Genomic DNA, 22,319 nt, shown 5'->3' with positions numbered 1-22,319 from the left:
GTGCTTTCATGCAGTTGTCAAAGGATTTCCCAAATGTTTAGAATGATTTGGGTTCTGCACTTAACCTGGAACAAGTCACCAAAGTTCAAAAGTACAGTGGCTTTTAAAACATTAAATGTGAAACATTAGGACAAATACTCATTACTGGACGGGGAAGTTTTGAAGTTTAACTTTTTCAACAATAATACAATTTAAATCAATGCTTGTTTTTTGCATTTGTAGAAAAGTGTGGAATTGTGCAGAGTAAATGGGTTATACAGACCATTCCTAAAATATGAGCCTGTCAGTAAAGCAGAGGCTAGGCAAAATGGGCGATTTTCCTTTAGTTTATTTGAAGGGACAGTGTGCAAAAAAACATTAATAGATGCTTTGCACCAGATTATAGCCAAAGCTAGTTTCTGTCTGTAGTCCCTGAGTCCTTTATCTTTAAAGAACGTGTTTTCTCCTCCGTCTGATCTACAACCCATCGTCATCAGAGCCATTTAAGAGTTAGACATTTTAAGACAAATTTGTAATGTCTCTGAAGTTTAAACTACAAAGGTGGATATGTTCGATTTAAACAGCTCTTCAGCCTCTGTTCTGCGCCTTTTAAAATCTTAATGATGATAAAATTAACACAATACTTACCTAAAGATGGTTTGTCTTTGAGTGTTTGTTGCTGTGGTTGTGCAGGTGAAGACCATCCTGGCCAAGTCCGGCTCTAACTTCTGTGTGGGGCAGAGGCGGCTCCTGTGTTTGGCTCGAGCTGTTCACAGGAAGAACCCCGAGGTACCAGCACACACCGTACACCCATCCCTACATCCTCACACATGACACAGAACATGTTTGTGCCAGTGGATGAATATTAAAGATACTCTATGAAACTTTTCTGGTGGTGCACTCCATAGATGCAAAATAATAGGTCTGTGGTACAGTGGCCCACTGGAAAAGTTCCCTAGAGTCTATTTGATATAATTATTAAACATGCTCGATGACAACACCTGGAGCTAAGAGGTTTGAACTCTCCCTGACCCATTAGAAACACACTGTGCCTAATCTCATTTGTCAATTGTCTTCTAGAAACGAGGCTTTGAAGTTTGACTTTTATCCCTTAATTGAACATTAACACGCCAGTTTGTTTTTTCCAGGACGGATGAGCTGATCCAAAAAAACAGTCCGACAGAAGTTTAAAGTCTGTACAGTCGTCACGTTCGCCCACCGCCTCAACACCATCTTCTTTACGATGGTGCAGCAGCTCGAGTCGGCCAGACAGGTGAGTCAAAGGTCACGTGAACTTTGACCTGGTAGTGCTTTAGCTCGAGTAATGACACATCTCTTTGTAAGTACTGCATTCATTTTTTTGTAAAAATAGATTTTTAGCACTAGTGGCTGTGCAATACAAACTTATGAACGGAACAAGTCGAGTTTCATGGGGGCAGCACCTGCACACAGGCTCCCGTCTTCTGTCTCTGCGTGTCCGTTTGAAATGGCTCTCCACCTGCACTTTTAACAGTGTTGGTGAAGCACTGCCTCCCCCTCCTGAGGCATCGCAGGGTTTGCCAGAATTTCTTTGAAGCCGTCCGATAGTCCTCCTCCATCGTTTACACCATTAAATCTCAACACATTCATCTCTAAAAATGGTGAGATCAGGAGTTCGCCCCTGAAGTAAATGGTCCAAACCAACAATAATACTGTTCATGTTAAACTACGGGTGTTACACTGCAGCCCCTTTGTGTCATCTCCCCAGGTCTGATCCATCGCAAATAATCTGTCCAAAGAGAGGAGTAACTACACTGAAACTAACACACTTATTGTTTACAGTCCACACATTAGGTCTGTTGTGCAGCCCTAGCCAACAAACAAACTGTAAACAATAGGTGTTTGAAGTTAACAGTCTGAAGGGAGGAGCTATAAGGCAGTGTCCAGCAGTAATCTGACCACAACTGAAGAAGTGTCTTGGATGAGCAGCCAAAGCCAGTTTTGTCCAGATGACAGATTGAACTTCATCTTTTGCTACGGCTCAGACCTGGACGACTCAGGGATTACACAGACATTTTACTCTATATTTCTAATCCTTACAGTGTGTGTGAGGCTTTAGGACCAGCGACACTTGTCCAGGAACGACCCTGGACATGCGTTAGGTGCAGTCCGTGGCTCACTCACCCGTTTAGCTGCTTCTAGTAACGCCCGTCTGCCGCACCATTTTGTAGAAGACGCTGTCGTGGTCCTGTAGCAGAGTGTAGGGCTCATCGTACGCGCTGAGTCGTCCAACTCCTGCAAACACAAAACCATTAACATGTTTTTTTTTCCAGGTGATTCACTGAGCCATGTGGACCCAGACAAACAGTGTGAGCTGCTTTTCAGTCAGTAAAAGGTCCCATCTTTAAGGAGCCACTGTGAAGCCAACACTGTATTTTTTACTTTTGTATTTAATGAATGTGTGTCCTTTACAAAAATGTTTTGAGTTGGATTTCCTGAACTGTTCATTCCACATTTCAGTGTAGATGAGAATATTTTGAACCCAATAAAATGTTCCAAAGTGTCAAATCCTTCGTTCTATAGTTTCTACTGAGTTTAAGGAATGAACCAAATTGCAAGTACTGTCCTTAGAGATTTAATCTACTTGATATTTGAAGCTCATTTTGAACTGGTTTAAGACTCAGCTCTCCCTGGAGGTTTACCACCAGGGGACCATCATGAACTGTCTAACCCAGGACAGGCTCACTCTCTCTGGGTTAAAGGTCCAGGACGCTCCCCCCGACTCAGGTGCCACTCACCAGGATGCAGTCGCTGTCGATGACGGTGTTTAGCCGATGTGCGATGGTGAGGACGGTGCGTTCTTTAAACTTTTCTCTAATGGTCTGCTGGATCAGCTCATCCATCCTACAGAACAAACACTCATCAGACTTTCATTTGGCTGAAGCGGAACCAAGTTGTTTTGAGCTTCAAGGAATACATCTCACATTTTTGACATTTATATGATTTTTTACTAAATTGTACCACTTTGAAGGAGCAAAGGATCATGGTCTATGTAGTTCCCTTTGTTTTTAGCTCTTGCATAATGCATCAGGAGAGCTGGTAATACAATCATCCTGGTGCTGTCATGATAAATTGTAAGATGACATCACTTACTGTCACATCACCACAGAGCGGTATCACATTTTTATTAAATCAGTTCCAGTGGTTTCAGATAAGCCCCAAGGTACCGACATTTACCATTTGAAACAAGTTCAGTTCAGAAATAAATCCGACCTTAATGCCAGTAAATGATTTGAACCTCACATAAATGAAACCTTCTGCTTCCTAATAATACTTTTTGTAATTAAATTGTAAGGTCTTTTTTTGGACAAATGCTCAATGTCAGTCGTGTGTGAGTACAGCGGGGGGCAGGTGTGTGTGTGTGTGTGTGTGCGTGCGTGCCCGCAGCGTGCTGGTACCTCGGGTCCACGTTGGCCGTGGCCTCGTCGATGACCAGGATACGGTTCTTCCTGAGAACAGCTCGAGCCAAACACACGAGCCGCCTCTGCCCCACACTGAAGTTAGAGCCAGACTCGGCCAGGATGGTCTCCAGACGACCAGGAAGCTCCTCCCCCACGGTCTTCAACTGCACAACCACAGCACACGACATGAGAAGAAGAGAATACACAAAGAAACAGCAGATTTCTTTGGTCTAGTCACTAATAAAAATGATCAGGTTCAACATTTGTGTTTACTTTATGGATGTTTCATGGCAAAGTGCAGTGTAATTAAGGGAAAACTGGCTCTCGTCCTGATCTGGAAATGTGACGTCACATTCTAGTCTGAAAACTCGACTCTGAGCCTGAGGAGCGTCAGAGTCGGAGCGTCGTGTGTAAAGAGTCAACAGGTTCAGTAGGATCTAAAGACGACAACTGAGCAGAGCCAAGGCCACAGGAAAATTAGGAAGTGTTATGTAAAATCTAAGTAGGAAGAAGTACTCCATTTTGTTATGCAAGTATTTTTTGCTCCAGTATTTGTATTTTTACTTAAGTATCACGTGAAAAAAATATACTTATCTAAAAATATTAAAGTACTCGTTTAAAGAGTAAAAAGTAAAAGTATTTCACTGCATTTAAAGCTTCATAAAAACTCAAAATCTGCACATATGGATAAAGATGTGTTGTATTTTGTCCAGTAGAAACAACTGAATCAGTTTTTTCCATTTGTTTTTTTTTTTTTACATTTTTGTTTTCTCAAATTCTGAACATGTTAAAAATAAATCCTCAGACTTTTCAGCAGATCTCAAACTATAAAACAAATACTTTTGCTTTTCAGTCCAGTTCAAAAATGTAGTGGAGTAGAAAGTACATATACTGAAAAGTACACACTATATTATTTGCTGATGTATAAAGTTTAGGTATCTGTAGATACGATACTTAAGTACAGTATTTTGTGTAAATAATGGTCTGGTACATTCCACCTCTGGTTGTAACAGTTTACTTTTTGTATTGACTTTATTCAGCCTCGTGTACTTTGAGGGGCAGACTGTAATACTTTTGCCTCTAAACTGTGACTAAGTAGAGCTGTAGACTGTGTCAGTTCAAATGGTCGACTGTGCTTTACTGACACTGTCTCCTTTTTCCGAAATTAAAACTATTCTGAAAACTGAGCTATTTCACCACCAGGAACAACACATCCTTAAGTCCTGTCTGCGTCAGAGGTTATAATGAAGTTAAAAGTGTCAAAAACGAGTTCATAGATTATAATACACACATATAAGACTGACCTCCTCCAGTGCCGTCTGTTCGTCTGAGTGTTGGTTAAAGGTCCAGGTTCTTCCTCATGGTCCCAGTGAACAGAACCGGGTCCTGTGATCACAAATAGAAACATTTAAAGATTTAAACTTGAGCAGGTTGGACTTCCGGTTCCGTTAGCGAGAGGATGACAGCTTGATTCTCGTGAGCCCGACGTTTTTTGCAAAATGACTCCCAAAAACACACTTTCTACAAATTCTGGTGATACTGATTGAAGATGGAAACGGGAGTTTTGACAAGAAGTAAAAAAAATGCAAATACGAATGACGAAGACACCGAGAACCATGGCGAAAAAGGCTGCTCTTCGGAGCTAGCGAGAGCCCACGAGGGTGTGGATATGTCTACACCTGAGCCTACGCTCTGGAATATCCTGAATGAGATCCGTGATTTCAGAAAAGATAATAATGATCAATACTCGGACATTAAAAACGAACTGAGAAGAATCAATGAGAGAATAGATGAAGCGGAAGAGAGGATTGAAGAGACAGAGACCGTGTTACAAGCAGCATCCACACTAATCAAGAGGCTAACGGAGCGCCAAGCTAGCCTGGAAGAGAGGCTGATAGATCAAGAGGGCAGAGCGCGGAGGGAAAATCTTCGCATTTATGGTATACCGGAGGACAAAGAGGGGTCAGATATGGTCAGTTTTTTGGATAACTTGTTGAAAAGGGCACTGGATCTTCCTGCTGATCAGGCACTTGGAATCGAAAGAGCACACAGAGCTTTGACAGCCAAACCCAATAGCAACACTCAAGCTAAGCCGCGCTCCATCGTAGTGAAGTTTGGCAGCTACCGCACTAAAGAGGGGGTCATCAAGAGAGCATGGCAGAAAAAAGAAGTGTATTGTGACAACGTGCGCTTCTTTGTTGATCACGACTTTCCCATTGAAGTGCTAAGAAAACGCAATGAATACGGAGAGGCCAAAAGGGTGCTGAAAGAGAAGCGTATTAAGTTTCAGACTCCATATCCAGCCAAGATGCGTGTTTTCTATAATGAAGGCACGCGTATTTACAAAGACGCGGCAGAAGCAACGAGGGATATGGCATCCCGGGGGCTCCCTGTCAGCCTGGTGAAATCTCCAACTGCCCTCGACCAAGAAGAAATACGGCTTTTGTCCACCTGGTTACCTGCGAGGGGCCGGCGCACCCAAGGCGGAGACGGTCATCGCGGCTCGGCGGGGGAGACAGCGCTGCAGGGAGACGCGCACGCTCGAGTTAGAGAGAAGCTCCAGGAATTTCGAAGGCGCGCCTACACAGAGGACTAACGGATCCGGATCACTATTCCAGACCTATGTCTATTAAGACAGGTTATCTTTTCCACTTTTATGAGAAACGCCATGACTATTAAGGTAAATACACAGTCAAATCTGGTTTCCTTGCTCTACTTCTTTTTCAAAGTTGCTACTTTTACCGAGTCGGGACTTAAAATGCTCCCTTATTTCTTCTGTACAACATCTTGCTAGTATGTGGACATATCATAGGGCCCCACCTTCTCAACGAGGTGGGACTTTCCCCTATCTGGACCCACACCACACGGGGTCCTGTAGGGCTCATTTAATACGAGCCTCCGCCTTGGAAGCACCTGTTATGTTCTGTTATATTGTGTTCAGTGTTTTGTCATTTTTATTATTTGTGTTCTTTTGCTCTTTGGGAGAGAGCTTGTTGGTGCACAAGTTTAAACATATAGGAAGATTTATTTATTTTATTATTTTATTTTTTGGTTTATTTTATACGTGGGATAATTATATTGTATATTTAATACGCTATGGGTACAAAAGATATTAAAATAGTTTCTTTTAACGTGAAGGGGATCTCAAGTGCAGCCAAGAGAACCAAAATATTATCAAAAGTTAAACGTGAAAATGCTCAAATTGTACTTTTACAAGAGACACACCTCTCACCCTCAGAACATGAAAAGCTGAAAAGAATGGGGTATACAAAAGCTTACTACTCATCATACAAGGGAGGAAGAAGACGAGGAGTTATTATATTAATATCATAAAAAATACCCTTTGAATATGTATCTGGGGAGTCAGATAAAGAAGGAAGGTATATAGTGGTCACAGGGAAAATAAACAACGTAATAGTTACCATTTGCAATGTCTATGTCCCACCTGGAAGTAACTTTGCATTTTATAGAAGGTTGTTTGACTTAATGATTGGAGCACCAGGGACTGTAATCTGTGGGGGTGACTGGAATATTAGGCTTAATCCTAATTTAGACACATCCAAAAATATACCCACAATGGCACTGCATAATAAAGTCAATAATTTAGGGAGAGTTAGGCATAATAGACCTTTGGAGGGACTTTTATCCATCTAGTCGCGACTATACGTTTTATTCTCATCCACACGATACCTACTCCAGAATAGATTACTTCTTTGTGTTAAAGAAAGATCGTTATCGAATAGGTAGTTGCGCTATAGGCTCTATTGATTTATCTGATCATGCCCCTATTTTCTGTACAGTAGATATTGGAGATACACCACGAAATACACTATGGAGACTCAATACAAGTGTTTTAAACAACCCTCAGTTTGTGGCTCAGATGAGACAGGAAATAAAATGTTTTTGGAGACTAATGATACAGGTGAGGTGGACCCAGATATAGTGTGGGATACTCTAAAAGCTGTAATGCGAGGGAGAATTATCTCTTGGTGTTCACATAACAAAAAAATAAAACAGCTCAAACATATGGATCTTAATAGAAGATTGAAAGACCTTGAAATGCAACATAAAGATATACAGTGCCCAAAACTTTTAGAGGAGATGAAAAAAACACGGAATTAAATAAATCTACTGTTTTCACAAGAAGCTGAAAAAAAGTTTGTCTTTGTGAAACAAAAATACTATGAAGCAGGCCCCAAAGCTGCAAAAATACTCGCAAGAAGACTGCAGAAAGAGAGAGCTGAAGGTAATATATACAAAATTAAAGACCCAGATTCAAGTGCTATACTGTATAAACAAGAGCAATTACAGGAAGCATTTGAAAAATACTATAGAAATTTGTACACACAACCACCCATAGAGGGTGAACAAAAAATTGAGGCATTTCTTGACTCTCTTAATTTACCCAGACTATCCGAGGAACATAATAGCATTTTGACAGCTGAGATAACAGAAAAAGAACTCAATAGCGCCATCTCCAAGTTGAAGGCTAATAAATCTCCTGGCCCAGATGGTTTTCCTCCAGATTGGTATAAATCACTCAGATCTGAACTAACCCCATGTCTTCTCAAGACAATTAACATGGTCATGAAAAACTCAAAGATGCCACCCTCATGGAGGGAGACAGTTATTTCAATTATTCCCAAAGAAGGTAAGGATAGACTGGAGTGTGGCTCATACAGGCCAATTTCAGTACTAAATGTTGATTATAAGTTATTTACAAGTATTCTTGCTAAAAGACTGGAAAAATTACTTCCATACCTTATACACACAGATCAGACTGGTTTTGTTTCGCAGAGACAAACGCATGATAATATTCGACGTTCCTTACATATTCTACATCACATTCATCAGCATAAACTGGAGGCTCTGTTGATAAGTCTAGACACTGAAAAAGCGTTTGACTCGGTCAGTTGGTCTTTTCTATATAAAGTACTGGATAGATTTGGTGTACATTCAAAATTCATTCAAGTTATTAGTACTCTATACAATAAGCCATCTGCCAGAATAAAAATAAATGGGCATCTTTCAAAATCTATCAAATTACAGCGTGGATCAAGACAAGGCTGTCCCACATCTCCAATTTTGTTTGCTCTTTATATTGAGCCCCTGGCACAGTGGCTAAGACAGACTGAAAGTATAAAGGGCATCAGCATAAATGGAGAAGACCATAAGGTTGCTCTGTATGCAGATGATGTTTTGGTCTATCTATCTGACCCTACTATTACGTTTCCAGAGGTGATGGCACTTTTACAAACATTTGGCAAATACTCAGGATATAAACTGAATATACAAAAGACCCAACTTTTATCTTTCAATTATTCATCTCCAAAACAAATTCGTGACAAATATGTTCTTAATTGGGATCAACAAATACTGAAATATTTGGGTATTTATTTACCAAAGGATATTGCAACACTGGCCGAAATTAATTACAGCCCTTATTAATAAAAATTAAAGAAGATATCAGAAGATGGAACTCTGTTTCCTTTCTGAGTCTGAGCCACAGAATTGAAAGTGTGAAAATGAATATACTCCCAAGATATCTTTTCTTATTCCAAGCTCTTCCAGTGGAAGTTACTTCAAAAGAATTCTCAGAATTAGATAGAATAATTTCTAGATTCATCTGGCAAGGAAAAAGGCCCAGGGTTAAATACAAAACTTTACAGCTTTTAAAAGGAGAAGGGGGCATGGCCCTACCAAACTTTAAAGGATATTTTTATGCTGCACAACTCAAGCCTCTTATTAATATGTGCTCCCCGAAATTTCAAGCTAGATGGAAAGATATAGAACTTGCAGATAAAGATCCACCAATACATGCAGTCTTGGCCCATACAAACCTGGATTCTTATATCAAAGATATTAAGAATCCATTTATTAAAACTCAATTAAAAATTTGGATGAAAGTAAAAGGAGAATATCTGTTAGATGAGAAAATACAAATCATACAGTGGTGTGCTTTTGATCCAGGATTTAGGCCTAACTTAATGGACAATACTTTTAGACGATGGACCCTAAAAGGAGTGACAACTTTTTACTCACTTACAGAAAATGGTAAATTTAAGGACTTTGATAGTTTGAAGACGGAATACCAGCTTGAAAATAAGGACTTCTTTAGATATCTGCAATTGAGGAATTACTTTGAACATAACATTTGGGTTAAAACAGATCTTAATGATCCAATACTTGCAATATTCCTGAAAGCTTATAAGAACAATACAATCAAAGGGGCCATTGCTAACTTTTATAAAGGATTTTTGGCAAAAAAGTCGCATTCAACAGAATATATCAAAGAAAAATGGGAGACTGAAGGAGGACTGATAATATCAAATTATGACTGGCTGAATATTTGTGAATCTCAATGGAGGTGTACTAATTCTCATATTTGGCGCGAGTTTAATTGGAAATGTTTAATGCGCTTTTTTATTACGCCAAAGCAAAAAATACATTTTGGGGCTGGGAATGCTGGATGTTGGAGACAGTGTGGGGCTCAGGAAGCTGATCATTGGCATATATTCTGGGACTGCCCAATAATACAACCATTTTGGGTCGAGTTCCACAGGACAGTAGTAAGTATACTTAAAGTAAAAGTAACATTACAATTTTCAACTCTTTTTTTTGGTCATTGTGTTAATCAACTTCAGCAAACAAACAAATATTTATTCCAAATTTTTACATCAGCCGCTAAAAAGGCAATAACAAGACGTTGGCTTCTTCCTGAGCCCCCCACAAACTCAGAGTGGATAAACATTGTAAATGATATATATGTAATGGAAGCGATTACCTTCTCAATTCGCCTCAAGAAACCTGTTTTCATTAAGTTATGGTCTAACTGGGTAAAATATATTAAGCCTTTACGTCCGGACTTTGTGGAGATCCGGCCCAACTAGCGCACCCTGCTGTAAAAGAGATGACCCCTCACTTCCGCGTCAGCTTTGATACTTAATTTTTTTTTAATTTATTATGTAGGTCAGTGCAGCATTGTTTTCTCTCTCCCCGTGTATAAAGTTCTGTTTTAGTATAATTTTTGTGAAAAAAAAAAAAAAGACTGTGGATGGATTTTGTGTTTGGTTTAATGTTTTGCACCTTGAATGTATTCCACTGTCTGAAAATAAAGAATTACAAAAAAAAAAACTTGAGCAGGTTTCCCACACTTCACTTTCCCTTTTCCAATTATATGATCATGGAATCTATAAAAACATTACCTGCTTTTTTTCTGTTAAAGATAAAGTCTAACTGCTCTAAGTCTTACACTTTCTTCTGTTTAGTTCTGTTCACGTGTTCTATTTACTCGTTTACATTATATCTCACCAAAAATATTCATTAAATTATTTGTTTTTCGTGTTAACCGTGCTTTTTTCTTATGATACTGTGCCTATGGTTGCACTTCTAAAACTATAGGAAGAATATAGGGGTTTGGCTGTCGTCCCCCAAGAAATTTTGCACAAATGAAGTATAATTTTCTACATTTTAGTGAGTTTTAATAATCCTAAATTATGTTATTTTTACTACGATGTCACTAACAAGTATCTGTCAAAGGGGGAGCCATTTTCTAGGACAAAATACATACATTTCCAGGACATTTGACCCTTTTTAGTAATATTCCATGTGTTTTCTATGTCTGGACAATGGGCCAATTGTTTTCCAGGTTTTCCAGGACGTGTGGGATCCTGAGTTTTACCTGAGGAATGATGGACGTCTTCTGTCGCAGGTGGTGCAGCTCTGACGTCAGGACTCCGTCGATGTAAATCTTTCCCTTTGGCTCCAAAAGACGAAACAGCGCAGACACCAGAGCGCTCTTCCCAGCCCCGGTCCTCCCTACGATCCCGACCTGAAGAACAGAATGTGTTACAGCGCTCCCTAGAGGCCACTGTGGAAAGTCTCGACCTCTTCAAAAAACACTCACCTTCTCCCGAGGTCGAAACGCGGCTTTGAGTTTGTGTAGAACCACGGGACCTTCACGCTGTAGGAGAAACTGACGCCATCAAAGGTCACCAGGCCTTTGCTCGGCCAATCAGGAGGAGGCGTCTTGTTTCCCATGGTGCTTCACTCTCCAGCTCAGTGTACTCCACCACCCTCTCCACCGAGGTCATCTACAAATAAGAGATTATGGTACATTATTAAGAAATGGTCAGACAATGAGACATTTTAAACGCTACAATATGAACTTTTTGGAGATGGCGCCGGTGTGTTTTCCATAGAAATAGAAAATAAAAACAGTACTTCGGATCATTTTCCTTAGAGACAGATGAATTTTATGCCAAACTGTGGAATGTTATAGACAAAGGAACAGCGTTTCATGGAAATAAGAGTCAGGTTTGTGGAGATGCAAGCCATTTTCTACATTTTTCAGTGCATTAAAGACAAACACACCAAAAGCCTGTGTTTCATTTTGGTTTACTAATTTTTAGCTGAAAACTTAAATGCTGTAGCTGTAAATAATTAGATCCAGATTAATTCCTTATTAAACATGTATTTTGTTTCTTCACTGTTGATACCACAGAGTGAGTGAGACGTCACCCACAGAGTTCAGCTCCAGTCAAACGTCTTTTATTACAGACACAACAGCCAAATAAAACCCTCAGGATCATGTAGAGCGAGTTAATACAAACATTTAATACCAAAATGACGAGTCTGACAGCAGCAGATACAGAGAGAGGACAGTTTAAAAAAATAACAAAAGTAAATAAACTAAAAAAAAAAAAATTCAAAATAATAATAACAATAACAAACAAAAACCCCTCAATGAAAAAAAAAAAAGAAAGTGAACAACAGAAAGTGAATTGGAGCCAGAGTTGATGGAGCAGGAAGTGCGCACATGATCACTTCCTGTTTAGAACGCAGCAGCTAGCTGGTTAGCTATGTCCATTTACATAAACAGTCTATGGTTGACCTCGCTCCAATGAGGTTCATCTGCTCCTCTGATAGACATTTTTAATTTAATTTTAGTTATGTGAAAAAATAACCTTAAAAATAACCTAAAAAACTTTTCTTTCTTCCCATCTACCGTAAATTTCGGACTACAGAGCGCACCTCAATATAAGCCACACCAGCTAAATTTGAAAAGAAAATCAATTTTGTCCATATATAAGCCGCACCTGAATATAAGCCGCAGGTTTTCATATTGTAACATGAGATATTTTTATAAAGACTTTTTTTTTAAACTGTGCCTGAAAATTGGCACCGACACGACAACAACACGGGATGAACACACCTGCAGGTTTAGGAAATAAAGCTGCACCAACACGGAAAATCTGCTTTTATTTCCTCTGAAAACTTTTGTCTTTTTACATTGACCAAGTTGGATTCATTGATGTCGAGCTCTCGTGCTGTGGCTCTTATTTCAGGGGTCGGCCCCCGCGGCTCCGGAGCCACATGTGGCTCTTTCAGCCTTATACTGCGGCTCTGCGTGGTTTGGGAAAATACATTTTAAGTATTTAATTGAAGTGTATTTTATTTGTGTTAGCTCTTTTTTGTTGTAGTTTAAATTGGAAGATTATTATGATCTTAAAATAAAATTATATTTTCTTATGTTTCGTTGCTCAAAATAAGCATCACATTCGCGGAACAATGTTCAAAACAAACACGTCTCACAGACACTGACACACACACAGACACTGACACACACACAGACACACAGACACACACACAGACACACACACAGACACACACAGCTCACAGTCCTGTGTAAAGAGCCCTGGTTTTCAGACGCTGTGTGCACAGGGGTCAGGAGCAGCTTTGGCCCGTCCCTAATGACACACTAATAAGCTCGTCCATAGATTTATCATGAAAATCCTGCTGGAAATCGCCACAGAAATCTATTTGATGTAGTAGCAAGTTTATTATCTGCTCTTGTCTCCGCGATGACGTATCACGTATAATCAGACATGTCGCTCAAAAGTAGAGCCACAAGCGAGTGAAAATGAGCCAAAACAAAAGTCTTTGGAGAGCTTTTAACAAAGGGGAAAAGGACAACTGAGGAGCCAGAAGAGGAGACTACGACCTCCAAGAAAAAGAAAGCTAAATTTAACAGACAATACCTACTTAAAATCTGGGTTTGTCTCTGCAGGTGAGTCTCACGCGCAGAGTCTCTGCGTAATATGTGGGAAAAGCAAATGAGGCAATGAAACCTTCAAAACTGCTTTGGCACATGGAGAATAAGCACCTGGGATTAAATGATACGCCTTTAGAGTTTTTTTAAAAGAAACTGCGGAGCAGAGTAGACATAATCACATAATCAGCGCAGAGCTCACACTGATGCAGCGTTTGGTGAGTTGTATTTTTTTATGCACTTAACTTATTTTTGCCGTATTTATCTGCCACGTGTAGAAGGTCCGTGAAAATAAAACCTTCATTATTCTGTTACATTATTATTATTATTATACAGTGTTATCTTCATTTTAGATGTCAAAAAGTATTTGTGGCTCCCAGTGTTTTATTTTCCGTGGAAAGTAGGTCCAAATGGCTCTTTGTGTGTTAAAGGTCACGACCTCTGATCTGTTTCCTTCTTTATCTTAAAAACTGCATCATATCCATTTCATGATGCGCAAAATGATCGTTCAAAATCAAAACTAGTGCATTCTTCAGAGCAGAATCTTTCCTCACGTCTGTCTCACTTTTACGTTTACAGCTAGAGAGCGCCCCCCAGGGGCCGTTATCCAGTAAAATTCCATAAATAAGCCGCACTGCTGTATCGGCCGCAGGGTTCAAAGCGTGGAAAAAAAGTCACGGCTTATAGTCCGAAGTTTACGGTATATTCTTTATACCTTCCTTTTTCACTTATGACTAGTACGAGCACTGTCCTCTCCCGTGTTCACCTTAACCCTCCAAAATCACGGAAATGTCACGTGCACACGCGCGCGCACACACACACACGCACACACACACTTGTCACATACAACTGTAAATAGCTGTTACATCCACAAACCATGTACGTCCTGGTATGTCTGGTATATCTTTTAACCACTTGTCATTATTGTATATGTATGGTCACTATGTGTTTGTGTTTTGCATTAAATAAAATTAAATAAAATAATCCATCAGTATCTCCGTTGTATCCACAGACTCATATTTCTACACTCGTCTTTACTCTTTCACTCTCTTTCCTGATCATTGTTAGCGGCTGACTTGAACAGTTACCATGTTGTCCACCTCCGCGCTCTGCCTCACGCCCCGCTGGAACACGCCCCGCTGGAACACGCCCCGCTGGAACACGCCCCGCTGGAACACGCCCCGCTGGAACACGCCCCGCTGGAACACGCCCCGCTGGAACACGCCCCCCACTGGAACACGCCCATCAGAGTGACAGCGTAGCTCAGGGCCAATCCCACTGAACCGGCATTCAGCCCTGGAACAACCACAAACAGATGTGAGCTCATCCGTCTGACATTTGTAACAGAAACACAGGAACAACAGACGCTCTAGCACCATCTTGTGGCAGAAACAGGATTGTAAAAAGAAAAAATGTTCCCAAATATCCTTTATGAGGCTTTAACTGTTAATATAATTACCTCTTCATGCACATAATGTTGTATTTTGAGTGATTTCTGCGTTTGACTAATCCTAAAGTAATTCTGCGTTTGATTAATTTAATTTACTGAGGACACGTCTCCCCTCAGCCCCGACCACATTCCTCTACTTTCTGGTAATTTGGTTAAAAATGAGACACCGGGTCAAACAAGAAGGTTAAAATGTGCAGATATTTTTTCAAAAAACACAGTAAATCAAATGGCGGAGGCAGGAGCAGAATCAGCTGCACTTTTGAACAGGAAGTTGATCGTTATCGTCTAATAAGGTTCATCTGGTTTTCTGTTTGTGTATTTTATTTAACAGATTCTTTTTCCAGACCAAGGTTTAGGCTGTGTCCACTCTCTTTCCTACAGGGGGCACTATTTAGGAGCCATTTTTAGTGCTTTTCAAATGGCTAACAGAGGAAAATGTAGTGCATTAAGAATTTCACACAATGTACCTAGAAAAGTAGTGGGCATCAGTCGTCACTAAACCCGTCAATATAGACCACAATGCACTGGGAGTCAGAACAACAACAGGGGACAGAGACACGTCTTTAACTGGACACAACACGACTGAATGAAGCAGATGAAGCTCTGGTTTGTCTCACTGTGGATCTGATTATGAATAAAACACTCAAACTTACGGTGTAAAGTTGCTAGCGTTAGCCGTTAGCCTGTTTGTGTGTGATCCAGCTTGACAAAAACGTGAATGATTATTATTAGTCCATAACTGTTTGTGTGTCAGTCTAATCTGATCATTATGACAGAAATCAAGTTTTATCAGAGATGAGGCTTTAGACTTTTTTCCCACCCAGACCCAGAGTCACATGACCTGAGTCACATGACCTGAGTGTAGTGAGCTGCGTGTCCGAGTCTCTCTGAGGCTCTATAAAGTTTACTAAAGACTGAGGCTGTGGAGTGAGTGAGGGGTCAGGGGCTGGTGGAGACATTCACACACAGCCATAGTGCATTTTCATCCCTGACAGTCTGGACTGCTCACTAGCGCCTCAGAGTGGTCATGTGATGTTGCTACGATGTTTGGTCAGCTGATTTAAACAGGTTTTGGTGCCGTTTTCTGACTGACAGCAGGACGACAGCGCCCTCTGCAGTCTAACTTCTTGAGGAGAGTATCCCAGGTGTGAGAGAGTAAGAGATTAAAGTTCTGTGAGCATGTTTCTTTATTTCTATTGCCTCTTTAACCCAATTCAATTCAATTCATTTATTTTTGTAACGCCCAAAATCACAACAACAGTTGTCTCGAAGGGCGTTCATGTTTTGGTTGATGGGGGAAACCGGAGTACCCGGAGGAAACCCATCCAGACACGGGGAGAAACATGAAAAACTCCACACAGAAAGGCCTGGGCGACCCGGGGATCAACCAAACCTTCTGCTGTGAGACATGAGCCACTCAGCCACCGAGATATACACACAAAAACACAACAACACACAAAACAAACAACACACAAAAACACAACAACACACAAAACAAACAACACACAAAACACACAAAAACAAACAACACACAAAAACAAACAAGAAAATCAAACAACAGGAAAAATCGGCCAGACGAGGAGGAGGAGAGGGTCCAGCTGTCATCGGGGCATCTGACAGAGATACACTCCACAGGGGGAGTGGGACAGGGGACAACATGTGAATAGCATTGCCGATGAGAAAATAGGAAAAAGCAGAGGATAGTGCTCAGGTTGCCATACTTCCCCCAGCTAGTTACTCCTACTGCAGCCTGTCTTATCCCGGGTTTGTCCCTAACTCCCTCACTATGTAACCTGGTCTATACCGAAGAGGAAGGTTTTAAGCCTGGTCTTAAATACAGAGACTGTGGGGGCCTGTTTAACATCAGCAGGGAGTTGATTCCATAGCACAGGAGCTTGGTAACTGAATGCTCTCCCTCCCACTGTACTTTTGGACACTCTAGGAACCACTAATAGTCCTGCATTCTGAGAGCGGAGTGCTCTGTTTGGCTGGTACGGGACAATAGCATCTTGCAGATAGGATGGGGCCATACCGTTTAGGGCTTTGTATGTCAGGAGGACGACTTTGAATTTGATTCTAAGCTCGACAGGAAGCCAGTGCAGATATTTTAGTACAGGACTGATGTGGTCTCTTCTTTTAGTTCCTGTTAGGACTCTGGCTGCTGCATTTTGGACCAACTGGAGGCTCCTTATAGTACTTTATAGTACTTTATAGTACTTTATAGTACTTTATAGTACTTTATAGTACTTTTGGGGCAGGCGGCGAGCAGGGAATTACAGTAATCAAGTCTGGAAGTAACAAATGCATGGATGAGTTTTTCAGCATCGTTTTTAGGTAAAATATTTCTAATTTTAGTTATATTTCGCAGGTGAAAGTATGCGGTTTTACAAGCTAGGTTTATATGGGCTGTGAATGAGAGATTTTGATCAAATAGGACTCCAAGATTTTTTACAGTAGGGCTAGAAGCTATACTCACATTGTCGAGTGAGAATATCTGGTCTGACAGAGAATCTCTTTGACCTTTGGGACCAACGACAATGACCTCTGTTTTTTCAGGATTTAAGAGCAGGTAATTCAAGGTCATCCAGGTTTTGATGTCCTTCACACAGGCACTGAGTTTATCTATTTGATCAGTCTGATTTGGTTTCATTGATAAGTACAGCTGAGTGTCATCAGCGTAGCAGTGAAAATTAATGCCATGTTTTCTGATAATGTTCCCCAATGGCAACATATACAGAGTAAATAGGATTGGACCAAGCACAGATCCTTGTGGAACTCCACAGGCTACTTTAGAACAGGGAGAGGTGCTCTGGTTTATACTAACAAACTGGTACCTATCTGATAGATAGGACTTCCCTCTGTCCGACTTCTTCAAGATAATGTCCTGAAGAAGTCAGACTGCAGGTGGCGCTGTGATTTTCTTTCTTCTTATCCTGTAAAGTGCTTTGGATTACTTTGTGTACCAATTGCTTTATACAAATAAACTTGCTTTGTCGTCCTGCCTCCACTGGTAGGAAGGCAGTGCCAAAACCTTGTTTAAATCAGCTGACCAATCACATCACAGCAACATCATGTGACCACTCTGAGGCGCTAGTGAGCAGCCCAAACTGTCAGGTTTGAAAACATAATTCCACAGGACACGGTGAGAAACTACCTCAGTCAAGCAGCACCTGTTACTTTTCGGCTCCTTTATAGACAGGCACTGGCACATAAAGCCCACAGAGCCACCTAGTGTTTGGGAGGGAAACATTAACTAAACCTTGGTCTGGGAAAAAAAAACATTTAAATAAGTTTTTTTTAATCTACTATTATTAAGCTATTTCAGATCAATATTGACAATGAACAAAATGAAAAATAACAATCATAAACACGTTACAGTTTAATCACAAAAAATGACATAAACACGGTCCAAACACACTGTCTCTCAGGATCAAACATCCAAAAGTGGTGGCAGTCACAAAAATGGCACAGAGCCAACCAACAGAAAACCAACGAGACGTGGTGAGGAACAAGAACCAGGACGCTGCTCAGAGGATTAACATCACTCTAATGTGTCAGGTTTGAATGTGGACGTCCAAACACAGTGACGGCCGCGTTAAATACCTGAGTGTAAGTCCTGATGAGCGTCGAAAATGGTCTGGAACTTCTCCGTGGCACCAAAAGCTCAGATTGTCCAGAGCCCGTGAAGAGAAGAGGTGTGAGAAGACGGGGCTACGAGCTGAGACAGATTAAAAGGAACGAGATTTAATCAGAGTCTAATGGAGGTAGATTCGCTCACTAATCAGAATCAGATCAGAATCAGAATCAGAAGACTTTTATTGCCATAGTCTGTGAACACAGTTCACAAACTAGGAACTTGATTTGGTGAAAAGGTGCAACATAAACACACTGAATAAATACAAATACAAATAAGGGCATGCACAAAGTTAAAAAGATATGCTTAAAAAAATCAAATGAAATAATTAAAGGGAGAAAATATGTACAACAGCAGCATCAGAACAACAGTGCAAAGTGGCTTATTAAAGTGACCGATGTTATTAAGTGTCCAGTTTAGTGCAGATCAACATGTTTAGGTAAATACACAGATCTCACTTGCAGCTTCGAGCCGCTTGATGTTTCTGGACGTTCGCAGGAAGTAACGCCGGACGTAGACGAAGACCAGGAACAGAACGGCCACCGGGACGAGGATCGGCGGTATGACCAACGCCGCCACGGAAACGACCCCGAGAATCATGAGAAACAACTGCAGCAGACACAGAGTCAGTCGGGTCGAGACAATCAAAGTCTGAGGTCGTTTTCATACTAAGCTAGACCTTCTGTATGAACGGGGCAATTTGGATCAACTTAGTGTCAGCGACATGTCTCCTCCTGCCTCTGTCTGCGCAGGCGAACCCCGGTCTGTCTGCGCAGGCGAGCCAGGGTCTGTCACTGTTGTTCAAAAACCTTTTCCTGTCATATTGTGTCAGGGAAATGCTTATTCATGGTTTTCAAGCTATGGAAACTGTCCTCTGCGGTCATACCAATTAAACAAATCAAAGTATGTTTTGAATGAGAAAAATGAGGAAATGTCCTCACAAATTCCTTCAAATCAGGAGGACGTGTTTGTGCCCACTCTCGATGACAACGTGCTTCCAGCCAGAGGAGAGAGCAGTGCTCCAAAACGTAGGACTTTCTCTTTCGCTAAATCGTCTTTCTCTATTGTCACTATGAGTCAGTGGAAGAGTCAAATGAGTTTATAACATGCACAAGTTTCCAAAAGTTTGCACATGTGACAAACAAATAGCTAAAATCAAAACAACCCATTAGTGAATGTGTGTGAAAAGAAAGAGGTCTGTTTTTGATGCACTAACGAGATTATAACACGACTTAAAGCTACAAAAGTCAGTTTTGTGTGATACAGGAGCTTTAAAACACTTAAACCGACACAGCGGGTGTTTGTTTGAGTTTAGTTTCATCTGTTCAGGCTCAGTAAACACAGAACAGTAGAGAGTGTAGTAACAGTTATATAATCAAACCTTTTTAAGGACGACGATCTGATCAGCTGCCTTCAGATAGTGGAGCTGGTGAGTGACCAGGATCTGAAGCTTCTTCTTCAGGAGGCCACAGATGCACCTGGGACATTATAAGAGAAGTAACAGGTTAAGGACGTATTTGTACAGCACAGTTCATGCACAAGGTCATTCAAAGAGCTTTACAGAATAAGACAGACATTAAAATCACAACACAACAAATCAAAACATAAATAATCATCATAAAAGGAACATTCAAAGAGAAGAGGCAGAATAAAAACCCTTTCAGTCACAGCAGATAAACAGAACCGTTTGAGTCTGGATTTAAACATGGTCAAAGTCGAGGTCTGAGTCACATCTTCAGGAAGAATGTTCCAGGTTTTAACTGCACAAAACTCAAACACTGATTCAACATGTTTAGTCCTGGGTTCGTCAAAGTGAGACGGAGACATTAATTTCGTGTTGTCTTGTCTCGCTGCTACTGCTGCTAACTTTATTTTTACATAAGCACATTGTAATTTCAAATTACATTTCTCATCTCATTTTACATTTACATGTGTAAATACATTGCTTAATAAACTGTACGATAAATGTTTAGTGTTAATTTCCTTAGTCTTACTTTAGTTTCCAATTCACAATTATGTCATAACTTAAATCAGCAGAATGTCATGACATCACCTTTATATTTTAGTATCTTTTCTATATTAAACCTTGACAACTGTTCTTACAATAATATACAACGTTTAACTGTAATTAACATTATCTTATAAACAATCAAAATGTGAGAGGACAATTTTACATGACGCACGTGGAGCCAACGGAGAAATATCAAGGTCTAGGCTAAGCGCTAGCGCGGGGTTAGCATAAAGAGCTAATCACATCTAAATAAAATACATCAAATAGTAAACGTCTATCTTAGACTAGCAAATCTTACAACAAAAGTTATATCATTAGGACTTCATATGAGTCAATGTTCGTGCTTGGTGAAACTGTACCAACCTGAAATAAACAAAGTGATAGGAGACATTAAGTTCGTGTTGTCTTGACTCGCTGCTTCTGCCGCTAACAGGAAGTAGAAGCCTGACCTCCCGCAAACCGTCTCGCTGTGCTGCCACCAAGTGGTGAAAATCAGAATTACAATTGTCCATTTCTCAAAATAAAACCACCATTAATACTCATTTACAAAATTACATTAAATAAAAACTATGTGGCCACACATTGTGAGCGTCGAACTGGTTTAGTCCTGGTTCCGTCCTGGTTTAGTCCTGGTTTAGTCCTGGTTTAGTCCTGGTTCCGTCCTGGTTCAGTCCTGGTTTTGCCCTGGTTTAGTCCTGGTTTAGTCCTGGTTTTGCCCCGGTTTAGTCCTGGTTTAGTCCTGGTTTTGCCCTGGTTTAGTCCTGGTTTAGTCCTGGTTTAGTCCTGGTTTAGTCCTGGTTTAGTCCTGGTTTTGCCCTGGTTTTGCCCCGGTTTAGTCCTGGTTTTGCCCTGGTTTAGTCCTGGTTTAGTCCTGGTTTAGTCCTGGTTTAGTCCTGGTTTAGTCCTGGTTTTGCCCTGGTTAGTCCGGAGAAAGAGAAAGAGAAAGAGAGAAAGAAATAAACAACGAAAGAAAGAGAGAAAGAAAGAAAGAAAGAAAGAAAGAAAGAGAGAGAAAAAAGAGAGAAAGAAATAAACAAAGAAAGAAAGAGAAAATCTTATTTCAAATCATTGAGACAAACCAAGAATTATTTTTAAAACAATTGTGTCTATTTTAAATCCCACCAAATCCTCCACTCTGCTCCAGCAGCTGTTTGGAACCATTTCTTAAAGTTCTTTTGTGATAAAGTTTCCACCATTAGGGCCAGTATCACTGTCACGTCCTTTATTCCACCAGTAGCACATAAGTGCATAGCTGTTTTTGGCCAATTTACACCTGTGTCGCTTTAACTTCTCACTACTGAAGAATTTAAAACCCTCATCCTGTCCCTCTGACAGTGTCCCCTTCACGGCTCTTTAGGTCTGGCAATCGGTCCAGATGTAACTGTGATTGTGAACAGTCGTCTGGTCTCAAGGTTCCTATGTTTTGCAAACAGGCTGTAGTTGAGCCTCTTATTAAAAAGGCAAAGGTCCGAGGGCCAGCTCCAGCTCGTGGGGCCTAAGACGAGACTTAAAACCAGAGGAGACAGAGCCTTTTCTGTGGCCGGTCCAAAGCTCTGGAATGTTCTGCCTCGTCATGTCAGAAAAGCTCCACTGTGGAGAGTTTAAGTCTCGTCTTAGATCCAATTTTACTCTCTGACTTTTAACTCTGCGTGAGTCGTATGGTCCTCTGTCTTTTATGGATTTGTTCCTATTGATTTTATTTGCTTGTTTTATTTGATTTATAATTTTATTGGTAATAGTTTTATTGCTTTTAT

General features: G+C 40.6%; 2 pseudogenes; one reads left to right on the top strand and one right to left on the bottom strand.

The window, feature by feature from the left end:
* Nucleotides 1-2,069, top strand: part of LOC117376237 (ATP-binding cassette sub-family C member 4-like) — a 38,812-nt pseudogene extending 36,743 nt beyond the window's left edge.
* A 77-nt stretch (nt 2,070-2,146) lies between these two features.
* Nucleotides 2,147-21,077, bottom strand: LOC117376236 (ATP-binding cassette subfamily C member 4-like; annotated as a pseudogene).
* Nucleotides 21,078-22,319: the final 1,242 nt, after the last annotated feature.

The sequence above is a fragment of the Periophthalmus magnuspinnatus genome, chromosome 9 (genome assembly GCF_009829125.3).
Source record: "Periophthalmus magnuspinnatus isolate fPerMag1 chromosome 9, fPerMag1.2.pri, whole genome shotgun sequence".
Taxonomy (NCBI): domain Eukaryota; kingdom Metazoa; phylum Chordata; class Actinopteri; order Gobiiformes; family Gobiidae; genus Periophthalmus; species Periophthalmus magnuspinnatus.
This window is presented reverse-complemented; position numbering and strand designations above follow the sequence as displayed.